General features: G+C 49.5%; 1 protein-coding gene across 6 annotated transcripts in view; it reads right to left on the bottom strand.

The window, feature by feature from the left end:
- Positions 1 to 16,063, bottom strand: part of SIPA1L3 (signal induced proliferation associated 1 like 3) — a 234,371-nt gene that overhangs the window by 141,448 nt on the left and 76,860 nt on the right. The window lies entirely within an intron of this gene.

The raw sequence follows: 16,063 nt of genomic DNA, 5'->3' as shown, positions 1-16,063 counted from the left end.
GGGAGAGAGAGAGAGAGAGAGAGAGAGAGAGAGAGACATGAGGGCAGGGAGGTGACGGGGCAGATGGAAGCCCATTATAAAGACATTGCTTTCAGACAACTGTGCGCAGAGGAGTGGCAGAGAAAAAGCACTGGCTTGTAACTTTGTATTATTATTATTTTTAATTTTGTTTTTGCGGTACGCGGGCCTCTCGCTGTTGTGACCTCTCCCGTTGCGGAGCACAGGCTCCGGACGCGCAGGCCCAGTGGCCATGGCTCATGGGCCCAGCCGCTCCACGGCATGTGGGATCTTCCCGGACCGGGGCATGAACCCGCGTCCCCTGCATTGGCAGGCGGACTCTCAACCACTGCGCCACCGGGGAAGCCCCAGTAACTCTGTATTATTAATTTATGTTTTTGAATATTTAGTATGGTTGTGCATATTTGAGTGGGTATTTCATGGATGAATGAATGTCTCCAGGCCAAGAAGCCACTGTCTGCATTGCTCACCATCACATTTTGGTTTAGGCCAGGCACTTACTAAGCCAGGGAGATGAGATCTGAGAGGACAACCTAGAACCTTCCTATACGCTAAACAATGACTCTCACTCCCTATGGGCCAGGCTCCATCCTAGCTGCCGACTCATTTCGCTGCCCCAGTAACCCTAGAGGCTGCCCAGCCAGTCAAAAGTACACTGCGGGTGGGATGAACCCAGGCAGCCTGCCTCCAGTGCCTGCTCCCGACCACCTGGCCAGGCCACGTGATCATGGCGGTCAGTGAAGACAGGGCTAACTGCAGGCTGGCAAGGCCTCTTCCCATCCTTCCCCAATGCTGCCATGTCCACATGCCGTCCACATGCCAAGGCCGACCTCAAATGCCAGCCAGCTTCTCCAGGGGGCCTCAGAGGAAGGAAACCTAGCAAGCAGCTGGCCTACTTTCCAGAGTCCAGGAATCAGGATAGCTTCAATAATCTTGCCCTTAGGGGTTCTGGAGAAGCCAAAAGGGGTTCTTAGTTCTTTACCTTTCTCAGGCCAGGGACCCCTGTTGACAGCCTAGTGAAGAAGGGTTTGGGCTCCTTCTCAGAATCATGTGTTCAAATGTACAAAATACAATACACAAGATTACAAGGGAAATCGATTATATTCAGATATCAAAATATCTGTAAAACAGGGCTTCCCTGGTGGCGCAGTGGTTGAGAGTCCGCCTGCCGATGCAGGGGACACGGGTTCGTGCCCCGGTCCAGGAAAATCCCACGTGCCGCAGGGCGGCTGGGCCCGTGAGCCGTGGCTGCTGAGCCTGCGCGTCCGGAGCCTGTGCTCCGCAACAGGAGAGGCCACAACAGTGAGAGGCCTGCGTACTGCAAAAAAAAAAACAAAAAACAAAAGAAAATATCTGTAAAACAAAACCTAACCTGAGATACAGTAATATTTGTGCTTCTTTGCGAATGCTTTAAATTATGAGATCTTAGTGGTGGGTCCAATAACTATAGTAATTTAGAAAGAGATGAGTGTAAACAGTACCTTGTAATATCTGCAACAACTGTAATGTGACATGGAAAACGTTGTTTTGTTGTTGTTGTTGTTTTTTTTTTTGCGGTACACGGGCCTCTCACTGTCGTGGCTTCTTCCATTGTGGAGCACAGGCTCCAGACGCGCAGGCCCAGCGGCCATGACTCACGGGTCCAGCCGCTCTGCGGCATGTGGGATCTTTCTGGACCAGGGCACAAACCCGTGTCCCCTGCATCAGCAGGCGGACTCTCAACCACTACGCCACCAGGGCAGCCCACGGAAAACGTTTTGATCTCTAGCAGCGACAAAGTCACAGGCGTTGCTGATACAACGTGGTTTTTGGTCCTTGTTCAGAAGGAATGGAAATGCTAAATTTTACTTAGATGGTAGAGAAAATAAAGATGTAATTTTTTTCCCAGTCAGCTTCACAATCCTCTAAATGCCATCCAAGGACCCTTCAAGGGTCCATGGACCTGAGATTAAGAACCCCTATGCTAGCCCCGAGACAGGGTAAAGGTGGAGCATGTATCCAGGGAACATAACAACTAGGGGGTGTGTGGCAGATTCAGATCCTCGTGAGTTTCGTATGGGAAGGGGTCCTGAGCATTGGTGGTTTTGGTTCATCCTGCATCCATTTCCCTTTCCAGGTTGGCCCTCCGAAACCTCATCTTTCTCACTCAGCCCATGGAATTCCTGTGGGAATGACCCAATCCATGGGTTGGTAGGGAAGGGAGTGGTGTCACAAAACCCAGGCCTGGCCAATAAAGCCACCGCATCTCCTCTTCCCCGCCCCCGGCCTCAGACATGGCTCAGGGTGGCCCTGGAACCAAAGCCAGGCTGATTAGGTCCACTAAACAGTCTCAGGACATGTGCTGGGATTACGGGGAAATCTCTGGGGCTGCTAAATTGGTTGCATATATATGTGGAGCTGCCTCAGAGCCTATCTGACCATAAAACCAACAAAGGACTGCAGCCAAGAGATGGAAGAAAACAGGGTCCTGGCAGCCCTGAAGCCATTACACATAGAATGTTCTAGGCTGTGAGTTCAAACATTTCCTTTTATACTTATGCAGGCTGACCTGAATTTCTGTTTGTTCACGCAACCGAGTGACTCTCAACTAACATAGGAGGGAAGAAGTGAGTACGGTTCTTGACAATTCCCAGAGCTTACTACCAAGCCACTTAGGAAAGCATAAAATAAAATTAGAAACAGTTACTATACATAGAATCAGCAAATACAGAAAAACACACACTCTTTGAAAGATCAGAAACAGCATCTTGGGTAGTTGCAATCCCTAAAGCTGGTCTATGAAACACTAACAATTTTGATTTTCAAGATGCTTGGCAGGCCAGGAGGGAACCAGAAGCACCCAGAACATTTTCCTTTATCACCAGGCTTCCCATTAAAAAAATTCCTGGGATGATCAGGAAGCCCCTGCAATAAAGCTCCTGTAAAATTGTAATCACTGCCTTTTAAATTGCATCAGAAATTGCTTTTCTGCCACTCATTTCCCCCCCTTTCTTTCTCTAGAGTGATGTTCATGGCTCTTTAAAGGCACATTAACAGTGACGTGCAGCGCTGCCACGTCCCTCTGAGCTGAGAATCTAATCCCTGTCAAGTGGAGGAAGCTGTGATGTCCATCAGTTTGAGGTCCCTGATACACAGGAGGGGCCGCAGCAGATGCTGAAGGGTTGTAGAAATGGCAGCAAAGGCAGGCTACAGCGCCAGGAATTCAGCCAGGACCCCGGACATCCCAGAGCCCCTCTTATACCACCTGGGAAGGGAAGATGCCCTTGGAATTGCTTCAGCAACTCCAGCACCTACCAGAGCAACAGCCCTCGCTCATCTGTCACATAAGTCACAGTCACAGGGCTGCACATCTCGCTTCCCAGGGTGTATACCAAGAAGTAGAAGCCAAGATGAGAGAACCTGGGAGTGAGAGCGGGTCCGGGCCTGACTCGTAGCCTGATGGTTCCTCCCCTCAGCCACAGTGATTGGCTCTGGGAGAGACAAATGATCCAAGCAAGGCCAATCAGAGTTGGCCCTGGAAATTTTGCTTGATGACTGGGGGAAAGAAACAGGTGTAAGGCAGGGGCTATTGAAGGCTTCTTTGCCACCTGAGGGAGGGGATGGACACCTAAGAATAAAGTCAAAGGTGAAAGAAGCAGAATCCAGCAGTGGTGAAGGGTGTATTCCTGACAAGAATACCTGAGTGCAGACTCCAGTCAGGCTAGCTCTGAGATTTCAGATCCCAGAGCCATTAACTTCCCTTTGCAGTTTAAGACAGTTGGAGTTGGGGACACACACACACACACACACACATACAATTTCAAGGATGTCAAAGATCTCTGAAGCCTCTGTTCATAGGAACTGGGTGAGGAACTCTTCAATCTGGTCTGATCTGCCCACTTGACAGATAAGAAAACTGAGGTTCAGAATGCTGAGATGACTTGCTTGGGGCCCAGGGCCAGCTGGAGGCAGAGCCAGGCCTCCCTAGAGTCCCAGGAGGTTTCACCTTGAACTCCCCTGAGTATGGTCCTTGGGGAGACAGCAGAGGGTAAGGGGGGTAGCCGGCGAGGCTCCAGGCCTCTGCACCCCCATTCACCTACAGCAGCTCCACTTTTTTCTGTTTTTAAAAATGGGCTTTCAGGGAAGTGTCTGACAAAAGTTCCATTACTCCACAAACAACATCCTGAAAACCAATCGCTTATATCACATTTCAAAGTATTTACATGTTAATGACCTTGGTTTCCAGCCTCGCTGAAATCCTGTGAAGCCGGCATTATTGCATGCCATGGCTCCGGGCGCGGTGCTTCTGCAGGGCCGGCCAGCCAGGGCACTGCTCTCCTGACCCCAAGGCAGACTCAGCCCGTGCACCTGGGCCTTCCTGTTCCTGCACTTCTTCCCTCGTATTTCATCTCAACTCACATGGAAAAGACCATCCATTCGCACCTCACCACGAAGACCAAGGAAGGAAGAAGGGGTGGCTAATCTGACTGGTCAGAGCCTGTGACTGTTGCTGGCACCCGCTTTTCCAGTGCACAGAATTAATAGCCCCAGACTGGGACCAGGGCTACTAGCTCTTTTCTCTCCCTGCGCCCAGAGACGGCAGCTTTCTCTTCTGCTTTCTGTCTCGGAACAGGACACACACCCTGGGCACCCAACCTCTAAGAGGACCTAGCCACATGCACCCCGCCTGACCAAGCGGTGATGGGGGCGGCCAGGTGTCTAAGTGGCTGATCTAGGCATTCAGATTTGAGCTGAAGGAGAAGCAAGCCCACAGGGGCCTTCTGCTACAAGTTGCATTCTCCTTTTTAGACTTTACCAGAGATTCACACTGCGGCATCGGGGACCTACTCCCCTACTAATAAAGTGGTTCAGTCGTCCTTCATTTAGAGAAGATTCCCATTATACCCATCCCCATCCTGTCTTTGAAATAGTGACTTAGGAAAATCTCCATTCATTTAACTGCCTCTACCCACCTGCCAACAAAGAAACGTTGCTTTGCGAAGAGAGGACTTTGCCTTGGGAAAATCTAAGCCCTCAATCACTATCCTGTATGACAGCTGCTGGGATCATCTTGTAATTAATCATGTTTTCTCTTATGACCTATATTCTATTAATAACATACACTAACGATTCAGCACTGGTTCTTTCACTGATTGATTCAGTCCACAAATGTGACTAAGGCTGTACTGCTGACTACGAGGGTCTTACATCCTCATCTTCTGTCCTCTCCCCAGCCCCTCCCCTCCCACAAGGGAAGCATCATGGTAATGGGCTCTGAACACGGGGCTCTGAGGACTTCACTGTGCCAGAGGGTCTAATGGCTGCCCTGCCTCCAGCCCAGCCCAAGTAACTCTGCGGTACAGTGGCACACGACAGACCCCTGCAGAGAAACTGCTCAGGAAAAGCATCAATGCATGACCATCTCGTGCACAGCAGATTGGCCAAAACATCAGTCTGACACCGCCAAACGTACTGAAGTTATGGAATAAGGAGAAGTCACTGCAGGTGGGAGTGTACACTGGAACAGACATCTTCATAACAGTTTGACAATTTCTTGTAAAGAGAAAGAGATGGTGACCTCAGTGACGTGCTTCGCCTTCCCAGCTGACTGGGGTCTGGGATTCCCTGCCAAGTTCCCAGACCCACGTGGCCTTGCAAATTCTCATTCTGGCTTGAAGCATGAGGTTTTTGCTTTGATTTTGCTACATGCCAGGCACTGTTGTCAAGTTAACTATCAACTCATTTAACCATCATAAGAACCCTGTGTAGTCGGGTCTACCGGCACTCCCCACTTTTAACAGACCAGAAAACGGCTGCAGAGTGGGGCAGCCTACCCAAGATCCCACAGCCAGGTAGGTGGCACAGCCAGGAAGGATTCGAACTCAGTGCGTCTGGCTCCAGAACTACCAACAATGCCACTTCCCAAACATAGAGTTAAGAGGAAAGGCTCAGCCTTGAGCCCCATCTCATTCTACATTCAGACATTGTTTTCAGATGGATCCAAGACCTAAATGCAAAAGGAAAATACGAGTGTATCTAGACAATGCAGAAGCATATCTTCACATTGGGGTAAGCAAAGGTCTCTCATTCAGGGAATCTGGGAAAGTGTTTGTTCTCTTCACATAGAGGGTCAGACTCATCCACACAGTCCTTGCCTCTTTGCCAGTCTGCCTATTTCCAGCTTGGAATGTGGACATGACACCAGGATTTGAGAGGATCCCTCTTGTCCCCAGAACACTACTCAGAATAGAAGGGCTGAATTCTCAGGGTCCCCCGGCCCACTGGGGAAGGTGGGTACAGCAGCCATCTTGTGGCCATGAGGGGGCAAGAGAGTCAGAGCAGCGCTGGCATTCACTCTGCCAAGCCACTGAGCCACATTATCTCCCTCCAGATGTTATAAGACACAAACAACCTCCAATGTGTTAAAGTGACAATGCCACCTGTGTAGTCTGATACTTGCAGCCAAACGCACTCCTAACCGAAACACCTGCTACATCCAGACTCCAGCAGCCACGTGCTGTGCCATCACCCCAGAGAGTCTGCAAACAGCCACTAAGAGGGACCCGAAGGTGTCTCGAAAAGACTCAACTCAGAGGCTAACTTTGGGAATCAAAAATTTCCACCAAGCATGGCTGATCAGAGGCATCCAGAAAGATGACTTGGTGCCTGAATTCTCAGAGGACTGAAATGGAGACAGCCTTCTTTCACCCCACAGACCTCTAAGAGCAGTCAGGTAGACCATGATTTTAAAGGCCAAGCCCAGCACACTGGCACAACTGCTTTGTGGTCTGCTAGCCGCAGGCTCAGGGGCCGGGGAAATCCTGCATAGCTTGTGGATCCTTTTTCCTCCTGTCACCAGGCATTTGCTGGATGTGCCAAGAGTTAAGCCCCTTCCTGCACTCCTATAAAACCAGTCTGTCAGTGTGGCTTCAACTGCCGAGTGCTTTTCCACAAAGCACTCTCTAGACCTCAGCTCATCACAGAACGCTGGTCAATCTACCAAAAGAGGTCAGGCTTTATCTTTAATCCTCTTATTCATCATATATATTGAAAGGGAAGAATGAACAAAAACAACATTATTAACAGCGAGAATGTCTAGGGTTACTTAACCTCTCTGTGCCTCAGTTTCCTCATCTGTAAAATGGAGATGAGGATGAAGTAAATGACTCCATGAAAAATGTTTAGAGCAGGATTTAGCATGTAGTAAGGGTTCAACAAAGGTGAGCTACCATCATTCTTATTGCTGGTGACATGGTCAGTTTTTTCGACTGAAGGCCCTTGAGGGGCTTCAAAATCTCACCCTCTGGTCAGCCTGACAGGAAAAGTCACTGCTCTGATTCTGGCCACTTGGGGAAGGAGGAGGCTTGAAGGCCCAAGCCAATGGGCAGAAGCTGGCTGCCATGGCCCAGGGTACCAGGGGCAGGAAACAGACCTGCTGGTGCTAGCTGCCCAGCCAGTAGCCATTCTCCCCCTTCTTCTCGGGATGCTTAGCTAAGACTACATCTCCCAAACTCCCCTGCAGCTAGGGATGGTCAACAAGAGGTAGGCAGACATTGTTGTGGGACTTCAAGGAAAATTCTTCACCAAGAACAAAGAGCTGGACTACACTTTTGTGCCCATTCCCTACTCCGATTCCCACCTGGACTACAGACTCACTGGCTGGACTCTGGCAGTCACAGTGGACCATGAAGCCACCTTAAGGATGAAAGCTTCGTGCTAACAATGGTTAAGCAGAAAGACAGAAGGATCTTGCTTTACCTGAGGACTGTGGAGCTGCCAGCCCCAGACTGCAGATCTCAGGACATTTTACTCACAAGAGAAACCACCTTCCATTGAGTTTACACCATTGTTACTTCTGATCTCTCCTACTGGCAGCCACATGCACTTTCAAATGATACCGTGGACTTACACAGCAGACGACCAACGGAGCAGTGTTTTACACCGCAGAAATCCTTCCAGCAACCTGCCACTATTTAAAGTAGAGAGCTAGATACAGCAAGTAGAAAGCTAGATATAGAATTTCCCACAGAACAGGGTTACAATCATTTTGCCTTAGGAGGAGGTAAAATGAGAACAAGATGAGATACACTGAGTCATTCATCCAGCAACTATTAAGCAGTACCCTGCGCTGGGCACTGTGCAAGGCAGGGTGGTAGACACAGTGAACAAAAGCAGATAGAGTCCACGCCCTTACAAAATGCACGGTCCAGAACAGGGGACAGAAGATAAACAAACAGGGAAACAAATATATTCATTAGTACCAACGGTAAGAAATACTATGTAGGAAACCAGAGTGAGTTTCAACACAGAACCGAAGAGAAAGGAGAAGGAAGCCATGTGGAGAACGGAAGTAAGAATATCCCAGAATGTCCATCAGATGAAGAATGGATAAACAACACACAGCACATCCATACAGTGGAATATTATTCAACTATAAAGAGAATGAAGTACTGATTTGTGTGCAACATGGATGAACACTGAAAACATCATGCTGAGTGAAAGAGGCCAGTCACAAAAGACCACATATTATAGGATTCCATTTATATTCAATGTCTAGGATAGGCAAATCCAGAGAGACAGAAAGTAGAGTAGTGGTTGCCAGGGGCTGGAGGAGGGGGACACAGGAGGAGAGTAACTGCTAGTGGGTACACGGTGTCTTTCTGGGTTGATGAAAAGGTACCGGAATTAGATACTGGTGATGGCGGCACAATCTTATGAAAACACTAAAAACCACTGAAATGTAGACTTTAAAAGGGTGGATTTTATGGTATGTGAATTATTTCGCAATTAAAAGACACTCAAAGGGCTACCCAGACCGAATTACTGGATTGGTAATAATGTCTCAAATGAAAGTTAAAAAAAAAACAAAACAACAGAATATTCCAGGAGATGGAGGAGGATGGAGGAAATCTGTTAAAGAAACTCATAGGAGGCCCTCTTGCCTAGATTGCTGTGGAGAGGGAGGGAGGGGTGCTAGGAGATGTGGCAGAAGCTCGCGGGCTGTGTGAGCCACAGTTGGCCATATGCTCTTTATTCTAAGTATGACGGGGAGGAGGAGAATGATGTGTTCTGACTGACATTTTTGAAAGACCCTTCTGGCTGTTGCACAGAGACTGTTGGGCTTGAAAAGAAGCAGGGAGATCAGTGAAGTGGCTGCTGTGACACCCAAGGAGAGATGGTGGTGGCTGGGAGCGGGGAGGGCAACAGAATGGAAAGGAGGAGGATGGTGAAGATCTGTTTCAGGTCAAGGACAAACAAGCCTCGCTGATGGATTGGCCGTCGTGGGTGAGGAAGAAAAGGGAGATTCGAGAGTGATCTTCACGCTGTCTTATGAGTTTTCCCAAAGTGGTTTTCTGCCAGATTCAAACTGTACACAGCACAATAAGAGCAGATCAGCAAATGCCTGTTAAATGAATTTCAATAAATGACCAGTCACTGCCTAATTTTCTGTAGGGCATATTTTTGTATTCTCAAGAAAGATATGAGTTCTCTCTCTCCATGTGTGTGTGTGTGTATACACACACACACACACACACACACACACACATATATTCTCTCTCTCTCTCCATGTATTATCCTTAATTGTACCTGTTTCTCTCCCATCCACGGGTAGATAGTGGTCCACTAGACACCATCAACTCCCCAAACCAGAAACCTGAGAATATTCATACATATACACACACACATACACACACACACACACAGGCAAGATAAAGCCTTGGAGTCACTAACAACCAGGTCCTTCCTTCTCTGAGGGGGGCAGAGGAATAGATTAGCCAGTGAGAACTGAGCTCTCACTTCTGATGAACGACCAGTAGGAGAGGAAACAGAGGAAGAGATGCTGCTCCAGAGATAGGAAGTGTTCTTTCTTTTCGGTGGTAGTGAAAGGGTAAGGAACATGGTCAAGAGTGGGGAGAAAGCACTGTGAATAAACGTGGAGAAGCCTCAGTCTGAGAACAGCTACTGCAAGTGAAGCCCAGCAGGAGACAAGTTATAACTCAAAGGGGTCACGAGCCCCTACCCCACTGACAGCCACATCCATACTGAGGGGAACGCCAGAACCCTGGAGGAATGCATCCTTATCCAGGGTCTAGGAGCAGGAAAGGGGAAGGGAAGCCGAGCTTCACAGAGAACAACTCCAGGGCCACCACGATGACAGACCGCAGCACAAACAGAGCCCCAGGAGTGGCGAGACGCAGTGGTCCTGTGGGTGTGTGTCCACCCAACACCTTCCTTCCAGATCCACTCTCCCCAGCAATAGGGCTCGTCCGTTTTAGGAGCGGGATGTGAGAAGCACCCCACTGGGTGGCTCTGTGTGGTGGGCTGCGGGTGCCGCCTGCCCTGTGCAGCTTCATCGGGACCTGATCTGATGCCTCGACTTCAGCGTTTCTATAACTCCCCTGCCTTATTCTCACAAGGGGCAGACCTGGTGGCGCTGCATGCTTCACACAGCTGACCAAACTCTGTCCTTATTTCATTCTACCAAATGCCTGGGAAGTAGGTCAAAATAGCCTGTCACAGTCAGTTAGAAGCGACTTCTCACTACGCACCACATTAGCCCCTCCTAGGCTGACAGAGGTCCAGGGGAGCCTTTCCCAACACCGACGTCATGGGCTCTCCACCTGTGGGCCAGATACCCTCCCAAGGGGGCCTCTAGTGTTGTCCAACATGTGAAGTTTGTTTTGACCACAACTGAGGACACTGCAAAGTCTCCCAGACAGAGTGCTGGGCCGTGTGATGCAGAAGAGCATGAGTACTATACCCACCACTCCAGCACAACTGACAGACTTTTGCCACTGCATTTTACATAATCAGGATCACATCACGTTGACTTCTTGGAATCTTGCTTTCCCTCGGCTGCATCACAGAAACGCCTCCAAATCAACTGGTAGTGCTCTTACCCACTCTCTTCCGCAGCTGATATTCCATAGTGTGGAGGTGCCATATGTTACCAATCATTCCCTGAAAAATGGGCATTCATTTTACTTCCAGGGTTTCACTTTGTTTTTTGTTTGGCCACTGCAAAGAATGCTGTGGTAAATAACCTTTTGTACTGGGGCCATTTTTTTCTGTAGGGTAGGTTCTCAGGCGTGGTGGTTCTGCATCAAAGGCTACTTATGGAGTATTACATAGTCACGTTAGAGAATGGCTTCCAAGATCAAAGGATAGAACCGTATGTATAATATGTGCTTGTTTCGGTATTGAGTATCTCTGGAAGAATACAGACGAAATGGGTGTCCTCACGGGAGGGTAACTGGGTGACAGTGGACAGGGGAGCGAGACTTAATTTTCACTGTACATGGTTTTTTGTGTCATCTGACTGCTTTACCACGTGCATGGACTGCTCATTCAAAAATAAACAAGATTTCTTTTTTAGGCTGTCTTCTAAAAAGGTTGCGATGAGTCACATGTCCTCCGGCAACTTGGGAGAATACTCAGTTGAGCTCATTAATGCCCTATATTTTCTCCTTCAAGGTTGTCCCCCCACCCCCTGTTTGTTTGACCTACTGCAAGCTCAAACGTCAAATTTCACCTGCTCACGATAGCCACAATGCGTCCAATTCTACAACCCTTGGGCAGGCAGAAAGCAAACTGCCAGAGATATTAATTTTGACAAGTCAGCCTGGCTGGCACCTCCCAACAGCACAAGAGAGAAACCCAAGCCAGGGTGGGAGCCGGTCTTCAGTGACCCAAGGGAACCAATGGCAAAAACAGAAGCAGGGCGCTCTCTCCTCATGTGCTTGCAGGTCACGCTGTTTTAAACTCCTGCTGGCTGAGCTGCCTCGTGAGCTGAGTGGGCCTAGAGCCCCCAAACGCCCAAAGCCTCTGAGAAAGGGCAAGGGAGGCCGGCAGGAGCAGCTGCTGCCTGTAGGCCCTGTATTCTCAAGAACAAGGCCAGAGATGAGAAACAGGAGGGAACGGGGGGATGAAGAACACGCGAGAATCCAGCTCAGACAAACAAGAGGTCTTCTTGTTCACTTCCTACAGGCCCGGCAGCCTCCAGGGCCGGCCCAGAACCAAAGGCCTCACCGGCCACTGTTTTTAAGCCCCACTGTGGCTCATGCAACAGGACGACAAAGCTGAGCCAGTGCAGAGAGGCAGGGCCCCCGAGCATGGCAGCAACGCCAACTGAACACACCTGCTGCGGCAACGCTGGCTGGAGCTCTGGACTAACCTGCAGCGGGGAGGGGACTGGACGTGGCCAGAGGAGAAAGCAACTCGGGGAAGGTGTGGGATGGGAGAGCATGAAAAAACGTCTCAAAATCAGCAGCGGGTCCACACGATTCAGGTGGTGGATTGAGGCCGTGTGCTACCGTTCTGCAGCCTACATTCTGGCATGAGCTGAGCCAGGTGTGGGGGAGGCCCCAGCCTTAGTTCTAATGGTTCCCACTACCTGGAATGCACTTGCCCTTGATCCTTCGACACTCAGCTCATCAAGGATGTGTGCATATGAGTGCTGGCTGGAGAGGCCTCTGTGAGCAGGGAGAATGAGAGATGACCTGAGTGACCACCAGCAGGGAAGGGCCAACAAAGTGCGATGCAGACACACAACGGAATCCTTTATGTCTCTCCTTCCCTTATCCTCTGTGACAAGTCTATGAGCAAGTCCTGCTGCCACTACCTCCAAAATAGATCCTGAACCCATTTCCTTTCTCCTTCTTTGTAGGCCAAGCTGCCAGCACCATCTTTCACCTGGACAACTCCATGACATCCCCCACTGGTCTCCCTGAGTCCACTCTTGCCTTCCTAGCTTCTACTCTCCACACACAGAGGGATCAAATAAAACAGGGATCATATCAGATCGCCTTCCTGCTTAAAATTCTTCAACACCTCTAGGAGCTCGTCCCCTTCTACTTTATCCCTCACCCAAATGCTCCCATCACACTGGCCTTTTTTGCCGTCTAAGCTTATTTCTACCCCAGGGCCTTTGCACATTTTGCCCTAGCTATTCTCCAGATCTGCCAGTCAGGTCTCCCTGTGACTGTAGACAGTAATGAGTAGACATGAAAGCTAACTACACGCAACGACATGGACATCTCACAGATGTAATGTAGAACAGAAAGGCCAGACACAAAGGAGCATCTACATAAAGTATGACTGCATTTACACAAAGCTCAAAGTGGTTTTGCTTGGAAGGTAGGAGTGACTCGGAAAGAGTAGGAAAAGGACTTCTGGGGCCTGGAAATATTGCTTTTAGAGCTGGTTACATGAGTGTGTCGTTTGTTAAAGTTCTTCTAGCTACATGCACTTTTAATATGTGCCCATGTCTTTTTCTGGATGTATATTACAGTTTAATAAAAAGCTTAAAGAATTAAAACATTTTGGCAGCCCGTAATCTTTCCTATGATTTGGGAATTTCTTACCTATGATCCTTTGTAGGAGGACGGGCCTGCCTCTCAAGGTAAAATATTATGAAGGCTGGGAACTGACTCTTACTGCCTTCCTTGCAGCCAGCCCATGGGCACAGGATCTGGGCTCTCCTCAGCAGATGCACCCTTCCTCCACGGCTTAAATTTGCCTGCAGAACCAGGGCTTATTCACCTTGGTGTCTGGAACCCAGAGCTGCAGCCTGGCACATGGGAGAGTCTCACTGAGGCTTGATGAGCAAAACCAACCCCCCTTCCCATCCCCTACCCGCCCCCCGACCCAGCACCATAATAACAGGATCCAACGATTCATTCTTTCAAGAAATGTTTACTGTCTATTTGGTGCCAGGCACTGTGCTAGGCACCAGGGATTCAGGTGAACAGGACACTGGAGCTGATAATTCTAGTAGGGAAGCTGAACAATAAACAAAATAACTAAAAGATATAACATGTTAGGTAAGTGCTATAGAGAAAAACAGAGAAGGGAGATAGGGACCTCCCTGAGAAGACAATGTATGAACAAAGGTTTGAAGGATGTAAGGGAGTGAACCACGTGGGTATGAGAGAAGAGCCTTCCTAGTAGCAGGAAGAGCCAGTGCAAGGGTCCTGGGGCAGGCACATACCCTGGTGCCATGTAAGGAGCAGAGCAAGTGAGGAGAGGAGTGGGAGGTAATGGACGCAGATCGCGTGGGGTCTGGTTGGGGACGGTGAGGACTTTGGCTTTTACTCTGGGTAACAAGGGAGCCATGGAGGGTTCCCAGGAGAGGAGGGACAGATCTGATTGGGTGGTAACAGGGTTCCTCTGGATGCTATCTAACCCGCTCCCCTGCCCAACATGGAAACCAATCTCGAAGAGAAACAGAAGTTTGGTCATTTGTGTGGCAAATGTCTATGAGAAATAAACAAGCAGAAGGCTCTCCACCCACTTCCTCCAGCCCATCAAGGCCTCATGCTGGCCAGCAGGGCTTTGCAACATGATTAACAATCCATATCACATTGTAGGAAATCAGACCCTCTTCCACTGGCCACTGGGAGAATCCCAAAAGCAGATGGGGAAGCAGTAGGCCACGTGGCTGTGAGAATGCCTTCATGGTGGTCAGCGAGAGCCAGAATCAAATCCCAGCTCTGGCTCTTAGCAGCTGGGTGACCCCTTACTCATTACTAGACCTTTCTGAGTCCAAGCCTGCTTACCAGTAAAGGGGGGGGGGAGGGTATTTCCACCCCTGAACAGGCCTGTTGGGAGGGTTAAATGAGGTAACAGGGATCAAGGGACTGGAAAAATGCCTGGCACAGAGGGAGCCCTAAAAGATGTCAGCAAAACTGTTATAACTGAAACAATGAAGAAATAATAAGTCTGACGACATCCCTTGGCCAGACTGGACTCTGATAATATCAAGCATAGGGCTGAAGTGAAGGGTCCTCCAGAGGAGAGAGGCCATCAGGTCGGAAGTTTCTCTCTCCCTCTACCTATTCTCCATGGCATCGTGGCCTGGAACAAGCATCACGCAAGCCAGAGAGGAGAGACGGGCCCCAAAGAGTCGGGGAAGTGGGCATCAAATGAGAACAGTAAAGGCACGTTTTTCAGTGCTTCACAGGCAGTGTCCCCCTGGCCCCCTGAAGAGTCCCCGGCCTGCATCCGTGTCTTTTACGGCAGTCTAGGGCAACTTCTCGCCTCTTCCCCCAGTCAGAAGAGCAGTGGGTCCATAGCTTGTTCCATGCAAGAAGGGCAAGGCCTCTGGGGGCCTCAGGTCTGCATCTACCATGGGGATAATTTTCACTATAGGCTCGTTCACATTCATTCAGCACGTACTTATTAAGCAACCACTATGGGCCAGACACTGCTCTAAATGCTGAGATATAGCAAGGAATGAAACCATGATCGCTGCCCTCACAGCTCAGGAGGATGACGCAGGAAGCAAACAAACGTATGACAGCAGAAGGTGACAAGGGCTATGAAGGAAAATAAAGCAGGGACCGTTTTAGATGGGGTGCTCAGGAAGGCCTCTCTGAGGTAGCGTCTCAGCCATTCAAGCCGAGACCTGAATAAAGTAGTGAAATTATATGTACATACATACCCATACATACACATAATCTTGGATATGGCTGGCTGGCTGTCTGTATAATATACACACATGCATAGAGCCAAGAACACAGCCCCTGCTATGGAAACCTAAGGTATCTAGTTTGATAGTGATGCGTGCTCTAGGGCTGCCTGGGATTGGAATCTTCATAAAACCTACACTCTTCCCCCGGGTTCCAACATGCCTTTCCCAACTGAGGATTACTGGTAAAAGGTGTTCCTTTTCCTTCCCTTTTTCATACTTGGCGGTGAACCACAGACACAGAAGGCGCTCCGATCAGGACCCCACCCCCCTGCAAAGCTGCACAGTGCTCCACTGTACAGATGAGCCTCACTGATTCATCCAGTCCCCTTGTAGCGCTGGACATGTAGGACAGTGCCCAGCTTCTGCTCTGCCAAACGGTACTGTAATGAACTACCTTGGACACACATCACGTCTCACACTCAGGAATATCTGTAGGCAAAAATTCCTCAAAGTGGGCTTCCCTGGTGGCGCAGTGGTTGAGAGTCCGCCTGCCGATGCAGGGGACGGGGGTTCGTGCCCCGGTCCGCTGAGCCTGCGCGTCCGGAGCCTGTGCTCCGCAACGGGAGAGGCCACAACAGTGAGAGGCCCACGTAC

The sequence above is a fragment of the Neophocaena asiaeorientalis genome, unplaced genomic scaffold (genome assembly GCF_003031525.2).
Source record: "Neophocaena asiaeorientalis asiaeorientalis breed wild unplaced genomic scaffold, Neophocaena_asiaeorientalis_V1.1 scaffold280, whole genome shotgun sequence".
Taxonomy (NCBI): domain Eukaryota; kingdom Metazoa; phylum Chordata; class Mammalia; order Artiodactyla; family Phocoenidae; genus Neophocaena; species Neophocaena asiaeorientalis.
This window is presented reverse-complemented; position numbering and strand designations above follow the sequence as displayed.